The sequence below is a fragment of the Alligator mississippiensis genome, chromosome 4, assembly GCF_030867095.1.
Source record: "Alligator mississippiensis isolate rAllMis1 chromosome 4, rAllMis1, whole genome shotgun sequence".
Classification (NCBI taxonomy): Eukaryota; Metazoa; Chordata; order Crocodylia; family Alligatoridae; genus Alligator; species Alligator mississippiensis.
The window spans coordinates 220,124,154-220,150,393 of NC_081827.1; the positions used below are offsets into that span (position 1 = coordinate 220,124,154).

Sequence of the window (26,240 nt, forward strand, 5' to 3'; positions counted from 1 at the left end):
CCTGTGTGGCATCCACTGCCAGGTAAGACTAAAGCAGGCAGGACTTCTCACTCTTGCTGTAGCCCTTCCCAATCCAACCCCCAACACACTCCTCTAAAAGAGTCACAACCCCCCACCTCATCAACCCGGTCGAGAACCACTGCATTAGACATTACAATGTATTTGTGCAGATGTTTATTAGTTAGTGACATCTGGGGGTAGAGGTTGGCGTGGACAATTAGCAGATTAGCTAGCAATTTCTTTGCTTTAGTAATTACCAGGGATCCAGGTTTTCCATTTGCCATAGAAAAACACAGATCTTCCCATGTAAAAGAGAAAAATGCAGGAAACTGTGGGTTTCCTCTTGCAGGCTGGCAGAGTTCCAGCCTGCAAGGGGCTGCTTGGGGCTGGGGGGAGTGGGACATAGGAGGCAGGGGGTGCCACATGCATATATACATGCACACACATACATAGCAGCCAGGCAGGGGGGTGAAGGGGGCAGGTGGAGAGGGCACAGACAACCCTGGGGCGGGGGAAAGGGGGAAACAGGTGATGCAGTGAGGGGGCCACAGGTCGTGTGTGGACGAGGTGGGCACATCTCCCCCCCTTCTAAGATTTCTGTACCCATATTGGGGAGCAGGGCTGCAGCCATGCTGCAGCTCAGGGCAAGAGCAGGGTGGGTTTGATTTAAATAAAACCGATTTAAATCACAATTTAAATCACTGGTCAAGAATTATCTATTATGGTCTATTTAATTATTATCCTGTTTCATAAATTTCATAGACATTAGGGCTGGAAGGGACCTCGGAAGATCATCGAGTCCAGCCCCCCGCCCAAAGGGCAGGACGTCAGCTGGGGTCATAGGATCCCAGCAAGATAAGCATCCAGTTTCATCTTGAAGGTGTTCAATGAAGGCGCTTGAACAACCTCCGGCGGCAGGCTGTTCCAGACCTTGGGGGCTCGGACAGTAAAGAAATTCTTCCTTATGTCCAGCCTGAAACCATCTTGTAGTAGTTTGTGACCATTTGTCCTCGTCATCCCTTGGGGCGCTCTGGTGAACAAACGTTCCCCTAGATACTGGTGATCACCCCTGATAAATTTGTAGGTGGCCATCAGATCACCCCTGAGCCTGCGCTTTTCCAGGCTAAAGAGCCCCAGGGCTCTCAGCCTGTCATCGTAGGGTCTGCTTCCCTGACCCCTGATCACGCGCGTGGCTCTTCTCTGGACTCTCTCAAGCTTCTCCACATCCTTTTTGAATTGTGGAGCCCAAAACTGGACGCAGTACTCCAGCTGCGGCCTCACTAAGGCCGAGTACAGGGGGAGAATGACGTCCCGGGATTTGCTTGAGAAGCATCTATGGATGCAAGCCAGCGTTTTGGTCGCTTTACTAGCCGCAGCATCGCATTGCAGGCTCATGTTCATCTTGTGGTCAATGATGACCCCCAAGTCTCTTTCTTCCATAGTGCTAACCAACATAGCACTGCCGAGCCTATAAGGATGCTGCGGGTTTTTTTTCCCCCCAAGGTGGAGAACCTTGCATTTATCAGCGTTGAACACCATCAGATTCTCATCCGCCCACTTGCTGAGCCTGTCCAGGTCAGCCTGGATCACCTGCCTGTCTTCTGGCGTGGATGCTTTGCCCCAAAGTTTGGTGTCATCGGCGAACTTGGCCAGTCCGCTTCTGACTCCAGTGTCCACATCATTAATGAAGATGTTGAACAGTATGGGTCCAAGGACAGAGCCCTGGGGGACCCCACTGGTCACAGGACACCACGATGAGTGACTTCCATCAATTACTACCCTCTGGGTCCGACCCCGGAGCCAATTTTCCAGCCAGTGGATCGTGGGGGACCCAAGGCGACAATTGGCCAGTTTCTCCAAGAGACGATCATGGGACACCAGATCGAAGGCTTTTTTGAAGTCAAGATATATGACATCAATCTCATCTCCCTTGTCCAGGTGATAGGTCACCTGGTCGTAGAAGGAAATGAGATTGGTCAAGCAAGACCTACCCGCAACAAACCCGTGCTGGCTATCCCTTAAGATGTTGGCGTCAGCCAGTCCATTAAGGATGGCCTCCTTAATAAACTTTTCTAAGATCTTCCCCGGGATAGAAGTCAGGCTGATGGGCCTATAGTTAGCCGGATCCACTTTCCTCCCTTTCTTGAAGATAGGCACCACGTTGGCCTTCTTCCAGTCTTCGGGCACTACACCAGAGCGCCAAGAGTTTTCAAAGATCCGCACTAGAGGCTGGGCTATGATGCTCGCCAGCTCCTTGAGTACCCTGGGGTGAAGATTGTCAGGGCTGGCTGACTTGAAGGTATCCAGCTTCTCAAGATGTTCCTTCACGAAGTCAGCATTAATGGAGGGCAGGGGATCACCCTCACCCGGACTTCCTGGCCCTGTAGCAGGCACGGGCGTCCCATGGGGCTGATGAAAGACCGGCGCAAAGTACCTATTTAATAGGTTGGCTTTTTCCTGGGCGTCAGTTGTCAGTTGCCCCATCTGGTTCAGCAGGGGTCCAACATTGCCCCTGCTTTTCCTCCGGCTCCCCACATATCTGAAAAAGGACTTTTTATTGTCCTTGATGCTCAAAGCTAGCTGGAGTTCAGTTGCAGCCTTGGCTTTCCTGGTCTGCTCCCTACAGGACCAGACCAGTGCAGAATAATCCTCCTTGGAGGTGACTCCCATCCTCCATCCTTTGTAGGCCTTTCTTTTTAGCCTCAGGAGGTCTGCTAGGTCCCTGGAGAGCCAGGGGGGCTGCTGTGCCCTCTTGCTGCCTTTCCTCCGAGATGGAATAGACTTAGTTTGCGCATTGAGGATCGCTCCCTTGAGGAGCAACCACTCTTCTTGAACTCCCCTCTCCCTGCGGTCACAGTCCCTTAGGGCCTCACTGACAAGCTTCCTGAGCTTGTCAAAGTCGGCTTTCCTGAAGTCAAGGACTTGCGTGTTGCTGACCGACTTGCCAGCTTTTCGGCGGATGGTGAAGGCGATCAGCTCGTGGTCGCTGTCACCCAGCTTCCCATCGATCATTAGGTCGCCGACTAGGTCCTCCCCAGTAGCCAGCACCAGGTCGAGCAGCGCTTTGCCTCTCGTTGGCCCATAGACTTCTTGAGTCAGGTAGAGGTCATCCACGCACGAGAGGAAGCTCTGCGACCGCTCAGATTTTGCTGAGCGATCCTCCCACGAGATGTCTGGGTAATTGAAGTCACCCATGACAACCATGGTCCTGGAGCAAGCTGCCTCAGCCAGTTCCTGGGCAAACTCCTGGTCTAGCTCAGGACTTTGGGTGGGAGGTCTGTAATAGACTCCCACCATTGTGTCCCCCGTGCCGTGTTCCCCATGGATTTTAACCCAGAGGGCCTCCAGCCGTCCACCCTGGACGCCAATATCGGCTTGCAGGGACACGTAGCTTTCCTTAACATAGAGAGCTACACCCCCGCCCCTTTTCTCTACAAGATCCCTCCTGTACAGGGTATAGCCATCTATCCCCGTGGTCCAGTCATGGGTGGAGTCCCACCAGGTCTCCGTGATCCCTATGACATCGTAATTGTTTGCACTGAGCAGGAGGATGAGCTCCTCCTGCTTATTCCCCAAGCTCCTGGCATTAGTGTACAGGCAGGCAAGTGCCCCCTGGGGGGCTCCTTCCCTGCCCACAGATTTTACCAGGGCTGGGGCTGGGGTGGGCTCCCTTGAGTGCCGTGATCCGCTGGCTTTGCAAGGATTGCTCAGCGGGCCAGCAGTGGCGGTAGTCCCCCCATCCCCCAGGGGGCTTAGTTTAAAGCCCGGTGGAGCAGGTCAGCCAGTCTGGCTGAGAAGAGCCTCCTCCCTAGGGGAGAGAGGTGGAGACCATCTCTTCCCAGCAGCTCGCTGCTTCTCTCGCCAAAGAGCGGGCTGTGGTCATGAAAGCCAAAGCCTTCCTGACGACACCAGCGCCGCAGTCTTTAGTTGACCACATAGATCCTCCTGTCCCTTCTCAGCCCATAGCCTGAGACTGGGAGGATCGACGAGAACACCACCTGTGCCCCCAGACCCTTAAGCCCCGCTCCCAAATCCCTGTAGCGCCTCATGACCTGGCTGGGAGTGCTCCGAGCCGTGTCATTGGTGCCCACATGAATAAGGAGCATGGGATAGCGGTCTGTGGGTTTGAGGAGCTTGGGGATCCTCTCCGCAATGTCCCGGATGCGGGCCCCTGGGAAGCAGCAGACTTGCCGGGCTAAGGGGTCCGGGTGGCAGATTGGCCCCTCCGTCCCCCTCAGAAGGGAGTCTCCCACAACAAACACCTTATGTTTTGTCTTGGGGAGAGCAGGGGCGGGAGTTGCAGTTGGGCCCATGTTGCCTGTGGGGGCCGGCAACTCAGCAGGCTCTGCTGGGGCAGCAAGAGGTGCATACCTGTTGCTCAGTTCTGGAGGGGGAGGGGCCTTGGTGCGGCGGGCCTTAGGGCCCTTGACCACCTTGGTCCATGCCCCTGGCTGGACATAGCAGGAGGTCCCAGAGTCCTCCTCTGGCCTGGAGGGAGACTGTGATCTACCCTCTGCCTCCCGGGGGAGAAGGGCCTGGCAGTAGGAGTCTATCTCCTGCTCGCAGTCCCTGATGGCACGCAGTCTGTGGACTGTGGCCTGGAGCTCCTCCAGCTGGCGTGCCAGAGACCCCAAAAGGGAGCAGACCCCGCAAGGGGAGGTCGCCATGCTCCCAGGCCCCAGAGCCTGAAAAAGGGACAGGCAGCCCCTGCAGCCGAGAGCCAGGGGCTCCATCTGCGTGGAGCCCGGAACCAGGGGCTCCGTCTGGGTGGCCGTGTCTGAGGTGCCAGAGGGGGGGGCCGCGGAGCCCGAGAGGACCCTCAGGGTGCGGCGCGTGCCCATCTGTGTCATGCCTCTGGTAGGCTGGCTACGGCTGGGACTGTCTACCCTGGGGGGTGCGCAGGCAGGGTCTGGCGCCCTCCCGCACACCCTCCCGCGCTAACTCACACACCGGCAGAGAAGCGCGCCTGTTTGTGCAGCCTGTTCGCGCAGCTCCGGTCGCGTGGCTCCCTGGGGGGCTGGGCGAAGTAGGGGCCTGGGCGGGGCTTGACCCGGCCCGGCTCCACTCAGCTGCCGCCTCCCACACACACACTAAGGGGTTAGCCCCTTCTCTCCACGGGCCCCGCTTACCCCTGCTGCGCTGGGGGTCAGCGGGGGGCTCCGCGGCTGCTGGAGGGTTTCTGGGGGGCTTCGGGGGAGCGGGGGCGCAGCGAGCTTTCACCCGCGCGTCTAACTGCGCCGCTCCCACGTCTAACTGCGCCGCTCCCGCGTCTAACTGTTCACCATCTTCAAAGCAGCTTCCTCCTGAGAAGCGCTTCTTATAATGTTGTTTCATTCAGGCAACCAGGCCTTGCACTTCTTTGTTGCACTCTTTGCATTTTGCACGCATGCCCCTCTCACTCAAAGGTACAAGAACTTAATTAAAATATTCCCTAACAGGGCCTCTTCTGGCCTGGCAAGCCTCCGGCCATGAACAACACATGCCCCCAGAAGCTGGGGGGGCATGGCGACCACCCACAAGCAGCAGCAGCAGCAGCAGCGAGGAGCTCCCGCAGGCAGCCGCAGCAGTGTCAGCGGGGGGGAGCACCAACCAGTGGTCAACGACCACCCTCAGATGTAGCCGACGATTTCAGCAGGGGGCGGGGGTAGCAAGAGGCAACTGCCCACAGGCGCCACCAGCAGCATCAGCGACAGCCAATTGCAGGTGATGCACATGCACCTGTGTGCATCCCCTATGTGTCACCAATGCCTGTGGCCACGATAGGTTTTCCATTCTACCATACCACTCCCTAACTAGATCTCAAAATCAGTGGAGAGGCTATACTCAGAAACTTATCCCTCAAGACTTCTGGAATCTTCTGCTCCAAATGTTTCTCTTTTGTTTCTACTGCCCCTCTCTCCTTGCATTTATCTCCAGACTCTTCCTCCTTGCTCCCATCGACTCTACCCCCAACAAACCTCTGTTCATTTAACTTCTTGAAACTTCACACTTTTAGAGAGAGATAAGGGCTTGATTCTGTACACAAACTTGCAGAGACAATGGGGCTGATGGGCAAATAATCAGGTCTGTTGTCTCTTATCTCCATATATGGATATATATAGATATCAATATCGAAATGATTGTGTGCGTGTGGGTACACACGCACACATGCTTCATTCTGATGTATATCTATATCTAGATAGAAAAGCATCACAGAAATGTTTAATGGGATCTTCTGGACTAAGCACTGAGTCCCATTGGGTAGAGTGGTTTACTTTAATCTTTACTAATCTATAGAGGAACCTCTGGGAACCCCATAAGACTGGATCCCTAATATAATCCATGGCATGTTGTGACCTCTTTATAAAACGTTTCTAAAACGTTACAACAAATGTGTCTCAAATAGTATATAATTGGATATAAATCCCTATTTCATGATGATAGCTTTGATCTTTAACATATCTTAAATTACAACTATCTTTATATAGTTTTATTTTTTTAATCTTTAAAAACAATCAAATAATATGATTAAATAACAAAAATCCAATTCTAAATTTTTTAATCTGATTTTTTTGTTTTGTTTTTGAATCATTGATTTTTATCTACCATGGGCAGCAGCCACCTCTGCAGCCAAGACCCAGTGCAGGAGAAAGCACCACGCTATGGCTGCCATAATGAGGCACCCACTGCCTACCTGGCAGCAGTAGGGTGCACAACTCTGCACCTCCCCTTTACCCTGGTGGCCGTGGCCATGCAGCACTCCCTGCCTGCTGGGCATTAGAGGCAACTCCTGTTCAGAGATGGTCCAACCCAACTGCAGCCCTGCAGCACCCCTATGCATTGACTCCCCCTCTCCCTCTATGTCACCTGTGCCCACACACACCCTGCCCCACACACCCACCCCTTTCATCACATACTGGGGGGCAGAAGGCTGTGGGTCAGGAGTGAGGGGCACTGGCAGGGCCAGGGGCCTGTGGATCACGAGTGAGGAGTACGAGCAAGGCGGGGGGGAGAGGGGGCAGCACTGTGGCTTGGGAGTGAGGGGGCACCGGCAGGGGCAGGGTACCAGGATATCAAAGCTGCTCAGTGCCTCAAAGCAGCAAGGGGGAGGCAGCTGCAGCTGGACCCACGTCTTGGTGAGCAAAGAGGGTAGGGGGAGCTCTGATTTTCCATGGGGGGGGGGGAGGGGGAAATCAAACCCTATCAAAATCAAATGCCAAAATATGTAAGTCTTTATAAATTATTTTACTACAGCAATTGAGACACTGGTAGGCTTCCAAATTGCTTTAAAATTGTAATTATATCAATAAAGCATTGTGTTCAACTGATGTGCAAGTGTGCAAGTATAGTAGCATTCCATTTCAATCACAAAAAACATGGAGGGGGGGGCGAAAAAAAAAGTCAGAGAGTCTGGGATTTTTAAACAAAGAAAACCAGGATCCCGGGTAATTACCTTGTTTGGATGTGCCACTGACTAGATCATCTTATTGTTCCTCAGTTCCCCCCACGCCACCCTTAGCAAAACAATTTCTATTTCTTCAGTTATGTTTTCCCATTGCTCACCTCCACCCAGGAGAAGAAAAAAAAAAAAGTGTTTTGCATTCAAAAGCTTATCTAACTCTATCCCAACTATGCAGTTGGTCCAATAAAAGATGTCACCCTAAAAACTCTTTGCCTCCCTGCTGGGCAAAGTTAAAATCTTTGCCTCCCTGTTAAAAAAATCTGTACAGCAAACATGCATAAAACACTGTTTGCAACTGATCTAAAATAAAAAACACAATCCTTAGATATCCAAACTGATTATTCTCCAATAGGATTTAAAAAAAACACTTAACGTATCAACAGATAAATGTAACTGGCAAAAAGAAACTATCACGGCAATTCTGGGTTTTCTATTGGCATACCTAGCAGTTTTTTATTATCAGTCTGTTACATTTTTTAACTGCTTTGAAGACAAAATACTGAAATGTTTTTCTATTTAGCATGGATAGAGACCTATAGTCTTTGCCTAAGATGATAAAGACACAGTAGTTATCCATATTTTTACTGAGTTCCTATAGAAATTTTAAATCAGTGATTCTCAATCAGAGTGCTGTAGCAACCTGGTGTGCCATGGATCCTTTCAAGCATGCTGTGGAATGCCATTTAGCAGCCTTGGGTGTGCAAACGTGATTTTGTAAGATAAACCCAGAGGTTTCAAATAGAATCTATCGAGTTAAAAAACAATGACTTGCTGTGGTCTTTGCAACAGAAGAATTACTCGATTATCTTTCTGTAGTAAAAAATTAAGTGAAAGCTAAGAGTGGACATTTTCCAAGGGGTGCCTCAAGTCTACTGAAGGGGTGTCTTGAGTCTATCAAGGGTGATTTAAGTATGAAAAGGCTGAGAACCAAAGTCTTGGTGAGAACTTGTCAAGTCAGACTTTTTCAGTGTTTTGAAGCTCTGATCATAAGAGAGCCTTTACCCAGTAACTATCAAGGCTGTGTAGAACTATAATCCTCATATTAAAAAAACCCAAAAACAACCAAAAATCAAAACCAAAAAAACCCAACAACCCATAATAAAAATCTTACAATGGAGGTCCTTTGTTCAAGGCTGGTTGATAATTCATTCTGAAACACTAGTTCAAGAAAAACTTCTATTAGGAAGAGAAAAACCCTAGCTGGAGAACTGAAACTGCTCTTGTTGGTTTTTATTTAGTTGTTTGACTGGAGTGAAGGGGTTGTGACTCACAAAACCAAGGCACTGCTCCAAGTCTTGTTACTTGCTTCACTGAGGCCATGTACAGGTAGGTGTTAGGTTTCCACTGGGAAAACTGCAGTTCTCCCTGTAGAAACCATGAGCATACAGGCATTCACGCAGGTTTTTCCAGAACAAAAATGGTAGTTCCAAGGGCCTAATAACCCATCCCCAACCCAGTCAAGTCACTCCCAGGAGAACATGTGTCTGTACACTAACCCACCACCTACCTCTCCCTGGAGACCAGGAGTTGAGCACAGGGAGTCTAACGGCAAGGAAAGGTTACCATGCCTTCCAAAGGCCAGGGACAAACCTTATTTAGAGAAAGCCTGGGAGATAACTGCCATCACCCCTGCTGTAGACCTGGAGGGGAGGGATGGAGCAGCCACATCTTGCTCCATGCCTGCTCCTCAGACCAGGATTACCAGACTGAAGAGCAGGCAGGGAAGTTTGTTGGGCTGCTATTCTACTTGGCTCTCAAGCACTAGAAGTTAAGTAGATGAGCAGCTGCTTCTTGTTCCCCATCCGCTCCTAAGACCCAGGTCCCTGATCTGAGGAGCAGGCAGGGGGTTTTGCCGATTGTTCCAATCCCTGGGAACCAGTTGGGAATGCAGGAGGAAGACAAGTGGGACGAGATGGAGAAAAGGGGTAGATGCCAACTGAATGCCTGCCTGCACTACTCCCTCTCCCAGAAACATTTCTAACACTGGAAAAATTTCCACCAATAGAAAGAAATACATTTGTGGCTTGAGAATGTGGCACAGAGCTAAAGCAACTTGTTTCTTCACCTGTAAAATGGGAACACTTGTATTTACCTCTATGCAGTTTGTCAATTCCTTACGAAAAAAACACCATATAAAAATCATTCCTAATGGATTTCTCATAGTTTGCTCGGGGGAGGGGGGGGGGGGGGAGGAGGACAGTTTAAGTGGTTTCTGCTGCAACTTCATAACATCATTCTAAGAAACCTGTCTAAGCAAGGTAACAGGCATTTCATGTTTAAAACACACTGTGCTGATCTGTTCACATTACCCACCAAAAAGCAAGCAGTGTAGCTGCCTTCACACAGCACTGACAGTGGACTAATTAGTTCTCAAAGTAGACAGCCCAACCTTCCAGTTCTAGAGGTAGCACAGTGAGAGCAGCACAGTACATTTCAGCACAGTGCTGACTGGCACAGTAAGTTACTGCTACAGACATGCACTGTGAAGCCATACACATCACAATAATCCATCATTTCACTAAGAAAAGAACTGGATGCATCCAGAATCACTGAAGGCTCTCACTGCTCAGAAAACCCAATATGGAAACAAGAGAAGTAACTGGACTGGGACAGATTCCTTATGTAGCAGCAAAGAAATCAAACTTCTCATGAACAGCCCAAGAAGAAACAACTGTTAGTTTAAATTTCATACCGCGTCCATTGTTAAGGAAGACTGATAGAGCTAGTTTATAAGGACTTCTAATGTTTTTGTATTCTCCTAGTTAATTCATTTTAAAACTCACTGCAAATTTCCTTATTTTTCCAACCATCATCATAATGGGCGTCAATGTTAGAGCAAGGATTACTACCACAGCAGATGAAGGATCTATTATTAACACCCCATAAAATTGCAAATAAAGATGAACCCATTAGAGGTTCCATGTGTAACCAAGCACTTAAGATAAATTCTAGCTATTAAGCATATCTGCAAAACTAATTTCTAGAGTGCTTTGGAAATCCAATAAGGGCTGATCTTCCACATCTTTGCCCATTATAGACTCGGAAACTTCTCAGTAGCAGCAGTAGTGTTTCTAAGGGCCATCAAAATCTTTAGACTACACGAGTTATCCACAGCTCTGACTTGCAACATCTTGCAACCCAGAGAAAGACACTGCTTCCCAAAAGATGGTTAAATGTGGGGAGACAACCAGCACTTACTAAAAATACATACTTTCCAGATAGATTTCAAAATCTCAGGCTGAAAACACATCTAATTTTGATATTTCTATCTACTGTGCTATATTTTATATAAACAGAACTTGAACGAAGAACCAACAAGATACACGCCCGTGTGGCTATGTGACAAGTTTTCCAAACAGCCACATACGACTAAATTACGGTGTTGCCAACTCTGATGATTTTTGGCGTTGCTCTTAACGTCTATGCTTTAGGAATGTGAAAAACTTAGCTTTTTCTTGTTTTTGAGAGAGAAGAAAAAAAAGATGTTTTTCACATTCCCAAAGCACAGACATTAAGAACAACGCCAAAAATCATGAGAGTTGGCAATAACGCAAGTAACCGAATCTCCAAAGAGCGATGAGATCTGTGGACTAACATCTGCAATACCTTCGTTTCTGTATGTATGCTCCCTTTTCGCCATAGATTACAGGCTCCTTCTCCTCCATAAGTCCCCTCAGGTTTCTCCCCCGCCCCGTTTCTCTCGTCCCCCGTGCTACTGGCACCGGTAGCGTTTACTGTCTCCGGCACTAAATGATCAACTTCTGAACCATGTCAAAGGCGTCAGTTTACAACCCACTCCTCGTGGCAGCCTGACAGGCGCGAGGGGGAGCGGGGACCTAGGCGCCCGCGGCCTCGAGAACTGTCTGCGGGACCCAAGCGCTGGCCCGTCCCCGGCCTCCGTTCGCCGCGCAGCCGAGCCCCCGCTGCCGCCGGCCGCGAGGAGAAGGAAGGGAACGGAAGGGGAGCAGAGCTGCGCCACCCCGCAGGCCCCCAGCGCCGGGACAGGCCGCAGCAGCCGGGCCGCGCCCACCAAGAGCCCAGGCCTAGCCAGAAGCGGCCGCCCCCCGCAGGCCGCCGCCAGCCTTACCTACGGGCCGGGCCGCTCCCGCTCCGCCGCGCTCGGGGCCGCGATGAATCAGCCGGATTTCATTCAAACCGAGGCCGCCCGGGCCTCCCCCAAACACATCCGGAGTCAAAGGGCACCGCGCCACTTCCCTTCCCCTAGCCACTAGCGTGGCGGGCCCAGAGCCATGGCAACGCGGTCCCGCCCCCACCTGCTGGCGAGGCAGTGGAACGCGGGGGAAGACGGGGATTGGCTGCTGCTCCCGCCCGTCTCCACCCGTCTTCGCCCCCGTGCAGTCCTGCCGCTCTGAGGGCGGACGTGCAGGGAGCAGCTGTGCTGAGGTCAAATAAACAAGCTTGGTGTCACGAGGTAGAAGCGCGGCACGATACAGGCCTCGGCTGCCTTCGGGGGGGGGGGGGGCAGCTTCACGTGTATTGCTGGTCCACATCCCATCTGCAGGAGGATGTGACGGGGGGAGGGGCAGGGAAGAGCACCCAAAGTTACCATAACTGGTTGGTTGTAGCCATGTTGGTCTAAGGACATTGGCAGACATGGTTCTTTGGGTAGATGTGATATGTTTGATTACACCAACTAAATAGCTGGGGAAAAAATGTTCTTTGCAAGCTTTGAGGCACAAAGAAGGGTGTTTGTGCCCGAAAGCTTGTAAAAAACCATTTTCCCAACTATTTATACAGTTATGAGAGACATCCAGGAGGGATATATGCTTGTAAAGAAAGATAAAAGGCTTGTTTGCCTTGCAAAGGAGAGGGGAATAAAAAGGAGATAAAATAACAGGTGGTCTTGGGAAGAAGACAGTAAGATAGGAATGTTTGTTAAATGTAAAGATAGAAATTACAAGCTGATAAAAGCACTTTTTTCCCCACAGGGTGTATTGATTAAATCATGGAGATCACTGTCAGAGGCAATTGTTGAGGCCTTTGTTGGATCAGAAAGCAATCTGGGTGTCTACCTCCAGATTTACCATAATTAGCAATACCTTTTGGAAGGGAAAAGAATGAATTTTCTTTAAAATGTATGGTCATGTCCACCAGTGTCAAGAAACTGGATACTGGACTTGATGGATGAATTCAAGGTGGCAGTTCTCACATGTTGCTAGAACTGTATTTAAGATTTCAGTAGTGCATTTGAAAAAACAGTATTATAATTTGTGGGATCCTAGGATTTTTTTTAAAGTTTGAACCTATGGAACTGGAGAAGGCTCGACACCTCCCAGGATGGAGAACTAGACGGAAGCAGAGGAGGAGAACTTCGGTGGTCTCAGGAAGATACGTTAGGATTCTTCTGTAACTGTTTCAGCTGCAACCTTGTACTTTTGAGACTTCCCTGATGAGACCATAGCTTTCATACTAGCGACTTAGTACAGTGATAAGCATGATATAAATGAACAGATAAATAAATTAAGCTAATAGGCAGAAGGCAGGGTAGCTTGACACATTGTAGACTAACTAGTTCAGAGAGATGAGTTTTTGTAGGCCTCTAAGCCTAATCAAATTGAGGCGGCACAGAGTTTTGAAAGAAAAAGGGCAAAAAAGTACATCAAACAATTCTAGAAGAGGTTGATACAGATTTTGTGTAAAGCTGAAATTATTTCATATTTAGTTTGAATTTGAATTGTTTCTATCTAGCTGATGTTTTCTTAAGTCATATGTTTGGAACCAACTTGGCTGCAGGACCTGCCGTAGCAAAGCAAATCACCCATTTGGATCCAAACGTACTGGCATCTGCCTTTCCTTTGGATTAAATCAACAAGGCTGAGAGGGGGCCACTAATGTGTGGGCAGCTCAGTGTTGCCATATAACCAACTCTGCCCAGGCTTTTGCACCCTGGAGAAGTTTCTCCAGCTTCACTTTATTTTCAAGTGAGGATTATGTTCCATGAGCTGATGTCTCACTCAGCATAATTCTATTGTCTTGCGAGACAGACAGATACCTACTATATAAATTACTAATTTCCTTACCCTCAGTTTCTTAGTTCCCTTAAAATATAGCAATCCCACCCAAAAGAAGAACTCAGTCAAATTTAGAAGTATTATGAGGATATTAAGCATGTTATATGGATGTTTATGACCTTCCTTATCAATGTTTAGTACTGCTGATGCCAATTTGCACTAGTAAGTAGGTAGATCAGGTGTATGTGACAGATAAATTGGAGCCTGAAATGAGTATTTTATTTTTGTAGATATCTCCATTTAAAAGTACTGTCTCCAAACTGCAGATCTTTACAGGACTTTCTTGAAATTTTAACACATTTTAGCTGGCTTCACGACATAATGAGATAAAATCAGAGGTATGTCTTAAAAATTGATTCAGACAATAATAAAATTTGCACTTTGTTTCAATGGGATTATTGAAAATCTCACTTATTTAACCTAGCAAAGGTTAGCTTCTGTACTTTTGTCGTGAAAATGCTGAGGAACTTAGAATTTTCAATGTGGTCAAAAGCAGATTTAAATAAATGATCAAAGATTAGTTCTTGCCTCTAGGATTACAAGAGAAGGATGGACTTTTAATTCAGGAGAGAAAAAAATTATGCAGATTTTTATTTTATAAAGCACCTGAGATTAATCCCTGATAGTTCCAACACTCTATTCAGATTAAGCACCATAAAAAGCTAGATCCTTCATGGATATAAATCCATTTAGATCAATTGACTTCTATGGAGCTGTATCAGTTTGCATCATTTTAAGATTTGGCCCTTCATCTTTAAAATACAAAGTGAAAGCAGACTTTCATTGTTATTCTTAATTACATTTCAAGTCATAGTATTGACTTTTTTGAGATATACATTTATTGAGATTTTATAAATAAATATAGATACAGAAGAAGAAAAAAGAGAAAATAGGAGAAATATTTACATTAGAAAGTACAGTGAATTAATTGGATATATACAGCCAGTACCATAGTTGGTACTTATAACAGATGGTATTTTATATTTTGATATAAAAAAGATATATTCTTAATCATATATGTCAAAGAAAAGAGACCATATGTTGTTAGATACTTCCAAATTGTCTTCTAATATGAAGGGCACTCTCTTGAGTGCTATCAAATTCCTTACTGGTGTGGTCTAACCAACAGTAGTCTATTGACGTTTTTCATCTCCATATACTTATTGTTCAGCCTAGCATTGCAATGCTAAGTAAAAACACTAAAAAAGGGATGTTCCTTATTTTTTGTATACACACACACACACACACACACACACACATAAATTAGTGGCTGACTGTTGTTAACTCTTGTAGTATATTCATGGTTCTGAAATGTGGACTACATATGCTAGGCACATCAAGACTGAACAGCTTTCACATGAGTTGTCTGAATGAGATGTGAAAATAAAGTAGGAAGACAAAATACCAAACATGGAGGTACTAGAGTACGCAGGACTGACACATTTAGAAACTGCTATCAAGAAGAGGTTGTAATGGATTGGTCATGTCAAGAGAATGGAAAGAGACCATACCCCCAAGAAAATGTTGTATAACGAGATTCAAGATGGCTCTAGAAAGCAGGGTCACCCTCTATGGCAGTACCAAAATGTGTGCAAAAATGACATAAAGTAATTCAACATCAATATAGAAAGCTGGGAGAAACTCATAAAATCTCATCTGATCTAGAAGGAACATCTGGCACTGGGTGCAGCTTAACATGAAGCGGCTTTGATCCAGAAGATGAAAGCAAAGCAAGAAAGAAGAAAGCAGGGTGCTGTAAACTCCAACTCAGACAACATAATGGATCTGTGAAACTTGTAACAAACTGTGTCTATCTCAAATTGGGCTTGTCAGTTACAAACAGACTTATCAGGCTTCTAACTAGACCTCTTATGTGTCCACCATGATCCAGAGGATTGACAGTTGCCTGCTTAGAGATTTTAAAAACCGTGTTTGGGAAAGGACCTCTTTAATTGCTTGTAATTGCTTGTATTCCCCTGTCACACCATCCCCACTTCTTTCAGGTGTTCTCGTAATGACCAGTTCTCTAAACTAAAAGGGCATGATGTGACCCAAACAAAGATGGGACAAACAAGAAAGCTAGTCATCATTTCCTGGAGTTCAAGGATACCAATTCCCATACATAGCCATGCACCAACTCCATCCTACTTCCAGTTTAGTCACTCTGAGTTTTCCCCCACATTCTATTTGAGGTGCCATTAAAAACAACAATGACTGTCCAGAAGCTCTATGCAGAGAAAGTCTATTATAGAACTGAGTAGTCCTTGGACAAAATTGGCAACCAGGAAAAATTCTAATATGTAAGTTGTTATGCATGAAGTAACAGACAGAATTTTTATCCAGGGTGGGGCCAAACCTTAATTAAATTATATATTGCAGTTGTTTACCAAATGTGTAAGGCCTTATATTCCTTTTTGATGCAAGACAGTCCTTGATCTTGGCAAAGAATGGGGGAGAGAGCTTTCAAGAGTCTGAAAGCTATTTAGAACTTTAGAATGCCATCTTCACTTTGACCTAAACAAAAAGTTAGTCCTTCCATGTGCCATTTTGTCTATTGCAGTATGGAAATGTTGTCATGAAGCATAAAAGTCTGAATGAGTTAATTCCCTGCTAGAAAATTAAAAATTCCATTAATATCTGCCTGGGAATCCTTTTACCATTCTGACATACCACAAACTGTGACAGGATCCTTAGTGCACACAAAGGCATGCCAGGCCTGGTAGCTGCACTGCTACCATAGCTGTGTATAAATATAAAATAAATGCAGGGCATCAGCATGCCAAACCAGATGCCCACAGTGCATTGCAGGTATGAGAACACTGGGATGAAGTCATCCTACTCTCCCTCCATGCTTTTTGTTTAATAGAATTGCAGAGTGGTCACTAGCTAGAGCAAGAGATTCCCTCTGGTACACTGAGTACAGAGTTTATTTTTGTTCAATTAAACAGTCCCTTTTCAAAAAAATCATCATCATCATTGTTCTGGCCTTCTGCTAGATGGTCATGAATATAATCTGCTTTTCTATGTCTTTGTAATTTTCAAAATGGTTCCTGTTACTGTGCACATGATATTGCGCCCCTTGTGCTGGACTTTTCACCATGTTGAGATTGCCTCTAGATTCACCAAAAACAAATCTGGTCTCTGCCATTTGTTTACCCTTGTATTCTGTCTCTATGCTTTGGTATGCATTTTTAATTAGATGCACTTCAGTTCTTTCACTGCTTGCTAACACTTCCATTTGGGAAGCAGTTTTCACTAGCCTTGCAAATATCCACTGTTCTTTGCAATGTCAAGTCCTTTTCTCACCTTGCTTTGACTTGGTTATCACTTATATCACAAGTAATTCGTCCATCTGTTAACTGTTCCAATTCACATTACTTGGCTTTATTTCGAAGATCTGCAACAATGGTCAATGGGCTCATCTGGCAGCTGGCTTCTTGTAAAAAATATGCCTTTCCCACGTGACATTCTTGTGTAGATCAAAATATTCTTAGAAAGTTTTGAATGTCTTCATCTAGCAGTTTGCAGGGTCTTGTGATTTCAGTGGATTGGACTGTATATCTCCAATGCCTTTAGACAGGCCATATGTAGTAACATGGAAGACTTGACCCTCTCCAACTCCACTTGAGTCTTCTCCAATTTTCTGCCAGATCCCCTTCCAAATCGATGTGGGCAGCTTTCCTTGCTTTGTTGCTGGCAGTTTCTGACACCATATGAAACTACCATGGTTCTGGAGCTACCAAATCATTTCTGGCCCAGTAGAAATTAAAAACATTTTTCTGCTTCCTTCTGTACTGTGTCAGACAAGATGTTGAAATCGCATGGCATAATTGGATATGGGATGCCATCACTACTTCAAGAGCGTGCAGTGCCACTTCAGCAGTAAGTTCACAGTTACAGTCATCAAAGAAAACCAATGTGACTCATATGTACTTCTCAGATTGGCCTAGTAGGCAGCTCTCTGGAAGTGGGAAGTTCCAGTCAAGGTTACCCCCAGTGGACAACAAATAAGATTTCCCATAGTCTGCTTGGCAGCCTACTTTTCCACCTTCAGCAGGAAGAGCTACCAATACTGAGTCTGTTATAATTTCATAGTTTCATAGTTTGTAGGGTTGGAAGGGACCTTGACAGATCATCAAGTCTGACCCCCTGCCATGGCAGGAAAGAGTCCTCTGGACCCTCTCAATGCCATTCACATCCCTCCTGAAGTGCGGTGCCCAGAACTGGACACAGTACTCCAACTGCAGCCTGACCAGTGCCATGTAGAGGGGGAGGATCACCTCCTTGGACCTGCTTAAGATGCATCTGTGGATGCATGACAAGGTGCGGTTGGCCTTCCTGACCACGTCCCCACACTGTTGGCCCATGTTCATTTTGGCATCAATAATGATTCCAAGATCCTTTTCTGCCTCTGCACTGACAAGAAGGGAGTTCCCCAGCCTATAGGTCTGCTGCTGGTTCTTCTTCCCTAGGTGCAGCACCTTGCACTTGTCAGTGTTGAGTCACTACTGACTTTTTCCAAGTGTTAGGACCTTGGGCTCATGACTTGACTACAACCTCTGACCACACACAGAGTGGCCTGGAGGGCATAGGGCAGTAACCCTGTAGAATCTACTGAAGGGCATGGCAAAAGAATTCCATCTCTACTGAATACCCAAATACAACAGGAGAAGGAAAGGGAAAGGAGACCCTAATCTACAAAAAAATTTCTGATTAAAGTCACCTATCTTAGATTTCATAGATTTCATAGACATTAGGGCTGGAAGGGACCTCGGAAGATCATCGAGTCCAGCCCCCTGCCCAAAGGGCAGGAAGTCAGCTGGGGTCATAGGATCCCAGCAAGATAAGCATCCAGTTTCATCTTGAAGGTGTTCAATGTAGGCGCTTGAACCACCTCCGGTGGCAGGCTGTTCCAGACCTTGGGGGCTTGGACAGTAAAGAAATTCTTCCTTATGTCCAGCCTGAAACGGCCTTGTAGTAGTTTATGACCGTTCGACCTAGTCGTCATCCCTTGGGGTGCTCTGGTGAACAAACGTTCCCCCAGATACTGGTGGTCACCCCGATAAACTTGTAGGTGGCCATCAGATCACCCCTGAGCCTGCGCTTTTCCAGGCTAAAGAGCCCCAGGGCTCTCAGCCTATCATCGTAGGGTCTGCTTCCCTGACCTCTGATCATGCACATGGCTCTTCTCTGGACTCTCTCAAGCTTCTCCACGTCCTTTTTTAATTGTGGAGCCCAAAACTGGACGCAGTACTCTAGCTGCGGCCTCACTAAGGCCAAGTACAAGGGTAGAATGACGTCCCAGGATTTGCTTGAGAAGCATCTATGGATGCAAGCCAGCGTTTTGGTTGCTTACTAGCTGCAGCATCGCACTGCAGGCTCATGTTCATCTTGTGGTCAATGATGACCCCCAAGTCTCTTTCTTGCATAGTGCTATCCAACATAGCACTGCCAAGCCTATAAGTATGCTGTGTGTTTTTCTTCCCAAGGTGGAGAACCTTGCATTTATCAGTGTTGAACACCATCAGATTCTCGTCCGCCCACTTGCTGAGCCTGTCCAGGTCAGCCTGGATCACCTGCCTGTCTTCTGGCATGGATGCTTTGCCCCAAAGTTTGGTGTCATCGGCGAACTTGGCCAGTCCGCTTCTGACTCCGGTAACCACATCATTAATGAAGATGTTGAACAGTATGGGTCCAAGGACAGAGCCTTGGGTGACCCCACTGGTCACAGGACACTATGATGAGTGACTTGCATCAATTACTACACTCTGGGTCCAACCCCGGAGCCAATTTTCCAGCCAGTGGATCGTGGAGGACCCAAGGCGACAACTGGCCAGTTTCTCCAAGAGGCGATCATGGGACACCAGATCGAAGGCTTTTTTGAAGTCAAGATATATGACATCAATCTCTTCTCCCTTGTCCAGGTGATAGGTCACCTGGTCGTCGAAGGAAATGAGATTGGTCAAGCAAGACCTACCCGCAACAAACCCGTGCTGGCTATCCCTTAAGATGGTGGCGTCGGCCAGTCCATTAAGGATGTCCTCTTTAATAAACTTTTCTAAGATCTTCCCCGGGATAGAAGTCAGGCTAATGGGCCTATAGTTAGCCAGATCCACTTTCCTTCAACATCTTCAAGTTCCTATTGTCTACTAGACTCCAGTGAATACCCATTAGAAACTGTTTCTCTAGTTAAGCACATTTAGATCTGTGTTCTCTGGTCCCTGCATACTGTTGACATGCTATAGACATATTAAAGTAATCAGTGACCTTCCTTGGTATGTCCAGGCATCTGTTCCCATGACCAGGTTCTGTAATTCAGTTATCTTGTGGTTTATTGAAGACTATAATGTTTTTCAATTATACTATGGGTTATTTTCCTTTCTCCTTCCTTGGGCAGTTTTGGTTGTTTGATACTGCTAGGTACTTTGATAGGTAACTTTTCCTTTCCTGTTATCAGGGACACTATGGACAGGGACTAGTCAAACTGTAAGGGACCAGTGCATGGACAGTCTAGCCCAGTGATTAGGGCTGAAATCTGGAATCAGGATAAGGAGCAGGAGCCAAGGACAAGAACCATGCTATCAGCCAAGGTCAAGAACCAAAAACAGCAGTCGGGACACAAGTTAAGTGTTAGGTGCCAAAGACCTGAACAAGACATGAATCAGAGGTTGGAAATAAACTTGAAGAAACAGTCAATGATAGACCAATATTAACCTATATAGAGTTGAACCTATAATGTTGCCCTAAGTAACAGAACTACTGTTCATAGCAGCCAACCCAGGAGGGTAACCACAACTGTGGTTACCACAGGTAAGCTGAAATGGTTTGCTTGTCCAACATTTGCTCACGGGCCTTATCTGGGGGAGAAATCTGGACCCAGGCTGTCTGCTATTAACCAGTAACCCTGACACAGGCATTTCTGTGAGGGTCTAAGGAACTAGTCTTACTTTCACACATTTTGGCTTGACTGTGTCCCAGATAAAAACCCTGGCCATTGTGCCTTTCAAGGTCCCAGCCTTTCTGTAAAAATGGCTGGAGAGGCTTTCTGGTATAGGTAGGCTACTGAATTCACTAGTGGGCAAAAGTCCTGCTGTATACACTGTAGATACAAGTGTAGCAACTGATCACAATTGAACAATTGCCTTCATCAGTACAGATTTATAGCTGTAGTAGGTCACACTTTTTTCCCTTTTAGACAGCACACAGTATGGATATTCTCCTTGCCCCTCAAGGTAAAAAAGTCTTCTGTCTTTCTCCTTTTCCTTTGGTCTTTTGAGATCTATCCTCCTGTGATAAAGATGATGATGATGGAGCAAAAAAAGAGGTCTTTGTATGGCTTCAGTACATTTACAGATGGGGTATATCTTCAGAAAGAAAGGAACTAATATTTATGAATATAAAAATACATACCAGACTACACTGCAACATAACACAGCTAGTATATACAGAATGATTAGTGACTGCCTAATGTTTATGTTTCTTTAAGAAAACTATGTGCAATATAAATATATACATTTCACATAGTGGGAAGAAAATTACACCAACAGGCAAAGCCACACTACTATGTCCATATAGCAGTGTTTGAAATAATGGAACAGGAATTCCCATGTGGTTTTGGGTTAAAGAGCTGTTATCCTACTAACAACTCTTTAACCTATTGGGTTATATAGGCTCTAAATATTCCCTACTCAAACAAATAAATAAAAGATTCTCTTAAAGAAACGGATGAGACATTTAATGGCCTAGGATCTCTTATGCAAATCTTCAGACTTGTGTCACCAAAAATGTACATGCAGTGTATTTTATTTAGAACTAGCTTTTTTGGTTAACACTTTGCTCTCCATAAACAAACCAAACAAGTTCAAAAGATCTGTATAAAGCCATCAAATTTATGCAGTATCCTATGAGAAGACTTGAGGAGCACATATATATTCCAGAAATATTTTCAGTTCCAGCATTTTTAATTTCAGGAATAAGTCAGGTCTAATTTCAGTTGGTTTAGATATGTTTAAGGCACTTCCCTTAGGATTGCATCAGATCCTATGCAGTACCAATTTGCCAGATATTCTAGGATTCTAAATAAAACATGCCTGCTTGCAAGTAAGTTGTAAACTAGGAATGAAGTTCAGTGCCACCCACGGGGAATGGGGAGTGCCAGATAACAAAATATGCCACTTAACTGAGAGGCCCGAACAGGTGTCTTTGCCACCCCCCCCCCATCCCTGGGAGGGTGTCGCTGCCCCCCCGCTGCATCACTGCCTCTGTCACAGGCCCCAAGGGACAAGGAGGGGGGCCCCACGCAAGCTGCTATGCCCTGAGCCGTGGGCCCCAGGCCGTGGGGGCTCAGCAAAACTGGAAGTGCCATGGTGGGCACTTCTGGTTTTGCTTTTTCTTTACAAGCCGGCATGCTGGTTAATAGAGCATGCCAGCTTGTAAGGTGCCAGATAGCACAGCTTTTACTGTACTTATATATTTCTGTATCAGCGAGCACATATACACATGCATTTACTCCAGCCCAGATTTACTTAGACGCAGGGGTAGCAGTGGACGTCTTAGATGCAGGGGTAGCAGTGGACATAGTCTTTCTGGACTTTAGGAAGGCCTTCGACACTGTCTCTCACCCCAATTCTCATTTAAAAACTAGGGGACTGTGGCATCGACACCTACACAGTCAAATGGGTCACTAGTTGGCTGGAGGGCCGCACCCAGAGAGTGGTGATGGATGGGTCATTTTCAACCTGGAGGGAAGTGGGCAGTGTGGTTCCACAGGTCTTGGGCCCGCACTGTTCTACATCTTCATCAGCAACTTGGATGGGGGTGTAAACACCCTATTCAAATTCTCAGACGACACTAAGTTGTGGGGGAAAGTGGGCATGCCAGAAGGGAGGAATAGGCTGCAATCAGACCTAGACAGGTTACAGGGGTGAGCGTATGAGAACAGGATGGGTTTCAACACTGACAAGTGCAGGGTACTACACCTGGGGAGGAGGAACCAGCAGCAGACCTACAGGCTGGGGAACTCCCTTCTCATCAGTACAGAGGCAGAAAAGGCTCTTGGAGCCATTATCAATGCCAAAATGAACATGGGCCGACAGTGTGGGGACGCGGTCAGGAAGGCCAACCATACCTTGTCATGCATCCACAGATGCATCTCAAGCAGGTCCAACAAGGTGATCCTCCCCCTGTATGCGACACTGGTCAGGCCACAGTTGGAGTACTGTGTCCAGTTCTGGGCGCTGCACTTCAGGAGGGATGTGGACAACATGGAGAGGGTCCAGAGGAGGGCCACTCACATGATCAGGGGTCAGCAGGGCAGGCCCTACGAGGAGAGGCTAAGGAACCTGAACCTGTTCAGCCTCCACAAGAGAAGGCTGAGGGGAGATCTAGTGGCCATTTACAACCTAGTCAGAGGGGACCAGCCCGCATTGGGGGAGTCCCTGTTCCCCCGAGCATTACCAGGAGTGACTAGAAATAACAGCCACAAGCTGGCAAAGGGTAGATTCAGACTAGACATCAGGAGGCACTACTTCACTGTCAGGTCAGCTAGGATCTGGAACCAACTTCCAAGAGAAGTGGTGCTGGCTCCTACCCTGGGGGTCTTTAAGAAGAGGCTAGATAAACACCTTGCTGGGATCATTTGACCCCAGTACTCTTTCCTGCCATGGCAGGGGGTCAGACTTGATGATCTGCTCAGGTCCCTTCTGACCCTACCAACTATGAAACTATAATCCAAAGTAAGTGTTTTTGAGCAGGCGTCTACATGTGGGGGGATTAGGGATCAGATTAGCACCCAGTTCCCTACAGCCCTGCAGTGGGTCCCTGCCACTGCTGGGGGGAGCTCCAGGCTCCCTTCCAGGTGCCAGCTCAGGAGCACGGGGCCGCTCCCCGATCACAATGGCGGAGCAGGGACTGGGAGATAAGGGAGATGAGCGGGGATCATGATCTCAGATCAAGGGGCTTCATGCTTCCTGCTGGTAGGGCACAGGGACATCGTTCCCACTCAGGCTTCAGTGGTGGAGCCTGCCCCACCAACAGGCAGCTCCTGAGGACAGGGAGCAATCTCCCACCCCATGGTGGACAGCTGACCAGGAGCAGATTTTGCTCCACTCAGGCATCTACATGACTGCTATGTCACTATTGCTTATTTCATGTAAATTTGCTACTTGCATTTGCAGGTAGCAAATTTACTTGGGATTAGAGAGGTTTACTGCAAAGTAAGCATATGCACATGTAGACACACATGCTTACTTCACAGTAAACTATGCTAATACTAAGTTAAGCATCTAGTGTAGATGCACCTGGATTGTATAATTATTTTTTTATATGTTCATACTACATTAAATATTCAAAATACATCATTTCTGTTTTTTAATCATGCCCATAAGATTTTTCTCATAACACTTAATTTTCTAAATATATAATTTAGATAAAATGCAATTATCAGAAGTAAATCACCTCCACACAAACTATTGGCTTATTAATATCAAGATCAGGTGGCTAGGCAGAATACATTCTTGCAACTGAATACACACTGATCAGGTAAGGTAAAATGCTTATTTTAATTATGTTGGATATCTGCCATAAATAAAGACAGTAGTAATTTATCCCATCTCACTAGCTAGCTTGATTCAGTTGATTAATGCTTGCAAACTGATTTTAATTATACATAGTAACAGTTGGTATTTGGAGACCTAAATATTTAGGACCATGTGGTGACAGTTTGAAGTCCCACAGTATGAATGATCTAAAGAAACCCTCTTAACACTGGCTAGATTTCTAATTTCAGCCAATTTTTATAAATTGATATGTTTCCAGATTTCTTTTTAAGTATATTAATTTATATGCACTATTTCAGGATCCAAAGTATGGCCCAAGGACTTACTGAGTTTCAGGAAAGTCACTCTTTTTTCTGTAAATGCAGAGTGCAAAACGTTTAATCAACTACATGTAATCAAACAGCAAGATATTTTAATACATTTGCAAGGAAGGTAGATGCTAAAATTATGCATATGTATATGTAGAAATATTTCTGATTGAAACAGTGCAGATTGGATTTGGTCATTAGATTCCTCTTGGTGTAATAATATGAACTTCAAATCACACACCATGTGCCTTTACTCTTTTTTGTGCAAATTGTATTTTAAAAGTATATATTATTTTATTATAATGACAGTTTCCAATGGAGAAAAATGGGTCCTTTGTTTAATCTTTCCATGTAAGTGAAAAGTATTAAAGATCCTAGCGTTACTTTTAAAGGGTTTTTATAGCTCCATGTACAAAGCAGGAGGTTAAATCCAAATAAGTGAATTATTGGCCCCTCAGCTGAAATTAAATAATGAGGCATTCTTACCATCAAATAAAAATACTGAAACAAGATAATTTAAATCTGATATTAATTAGGGTTTTAAAGAATCATGTTGATGGTGCATAATCTGGGTGAGATAAAGTAGTAAACAATACTTTTACAATCTAGGCAAAAAGGTGGGTTTTTTTCACCTTGGAAATTATGTTTTGCAAATTCTCTGTCTCTCTTCAAGTGGTTCCATACACCTCCTACTCCACCCAGTTAAAACAAAATAAATCAGGCCTCAGCAAGTGGGGAATCAGGCCCTAAATGTCTGCATTGTAATATTCACTTGTAACTGGAGGTTTCACAGTTCTCCAAGGATAGTCTTCAAAATCTACTGGATCGTTCTCTTAATGATTCAACAATTTCTGATAAGCCCAACCTTTAGTTTAATCAGTGTTATACTATATACCCAGTATGCTGAGTATGCCACTGTCATTTTGTATAAGAGAATCTATTTTACTTACATAAACTATTCTATATTATTTAAGGAGTTCTCAGGACTCTGGGTATTTTTAAGGCCTAAAACAGCTGAAGTATACTATATAATACCACTTTTCCATATGGCATCCATAAAACAAAGAGGAAAATCAGAGCAACTTGATTGTTCATTAAAGAATCTCTTTTTGTCTCCTAGAAACTGTTTTTGCCAGCAAATTTATAATAGGGCTTTCCTGTGTTTCAGTGGCCTCATATTTATACCTTTAAAAACATTGACCCTTCTATAGTATCCTTATTACAAACACTTATTCACCGAAGCTAAGATGCTCTCCTCACCTCTGGTATGGTATGGTATAGTATGGTATGTATTCATTCATAGGAAGAAATTTCTTGTGCAGTATTCTTGTCTGCAAGACTCAAATATAGAAGTAGATTCTGTATTTACAAATTACTTGAAAACTGTGTATAAGCAAGATTATTAGTCCTGCACAACTAACCATTATATTCTGTATTCAAGATTTTCTCCCTGTTGTTTTAAGTAATTGCAGATATCCTCTACCTAAATAATCCCCTGTTCCTCAGTCCTTTGTTGCATGTTTCTTTGTCACTACAGATGCTTACGACTCTCAGTGCCTAGCTGTAAATAACATCATTTTTAATTAGAAATGTGCTGATGTAGAACTACCTGCTCATCTTAGCTCCATCTTTCAGGTATCTTGAGCTGCTAATTACTTTTAAAAATCCAGGTCAAATGTTCACTATCTGAATTCATTAGCCACTTGGAAAAATTGCTTATGTTATGGCTGTCTCTGCAAAAATTGGAAAACTTTTCAGATATTTTTAAAGGTCAAATTCTCTGCTCAGCTATACCCATCAACATAATTTCTCCTCAGTAATAGATCTAGGATAACAACCTGCAGATAGACAGCAATATATAAAGAAATAATATTTTTCAAATGTTGGATAAACTATCTGCATT

The 26,240-nt window shown here is 45.6% G+C and overlaps 1 protein-coding gene and 1 long non-coding RNA gene across 2 annotated transcripts in view; one reads left to right on the forward strand and one right to left on the reverse strand.

The window, feature by feature from the left end:
* The window catches only part of PSMD14 (proteasome 26S subunit, non-ATPase 14), a 74,173-nt gene extending 62,530 nt beyond the window's left edge, over window positions 1-11,643 (reverse strand). The window contains exon 1 of the mRNA XM_006267843.4: window positions 11,529-11,643. The gene's annotated coding sequence lies outside the window, so the exon portion shown is untranslated. The remainder of the gene's footprint in view (window positions 1-11,528) is intronic.
* Window positions 11,644-11,710: 67 nt separating this feature from the next.
* LOC109281409 (uncharacterized) lies at window positions 11,711-23,340 on the forward strand. Its single transcript, XR_002088052.2, has 2 exons — window positions 11,711-11,873; window positions 12,391-23,340. It is a non-coding gene; the product is annotated as an uncharacterized LOC109281409 (long non-coding RNA).
* Window positions 23,341-26,240: the final 2,900 nt, after the last annotated feature.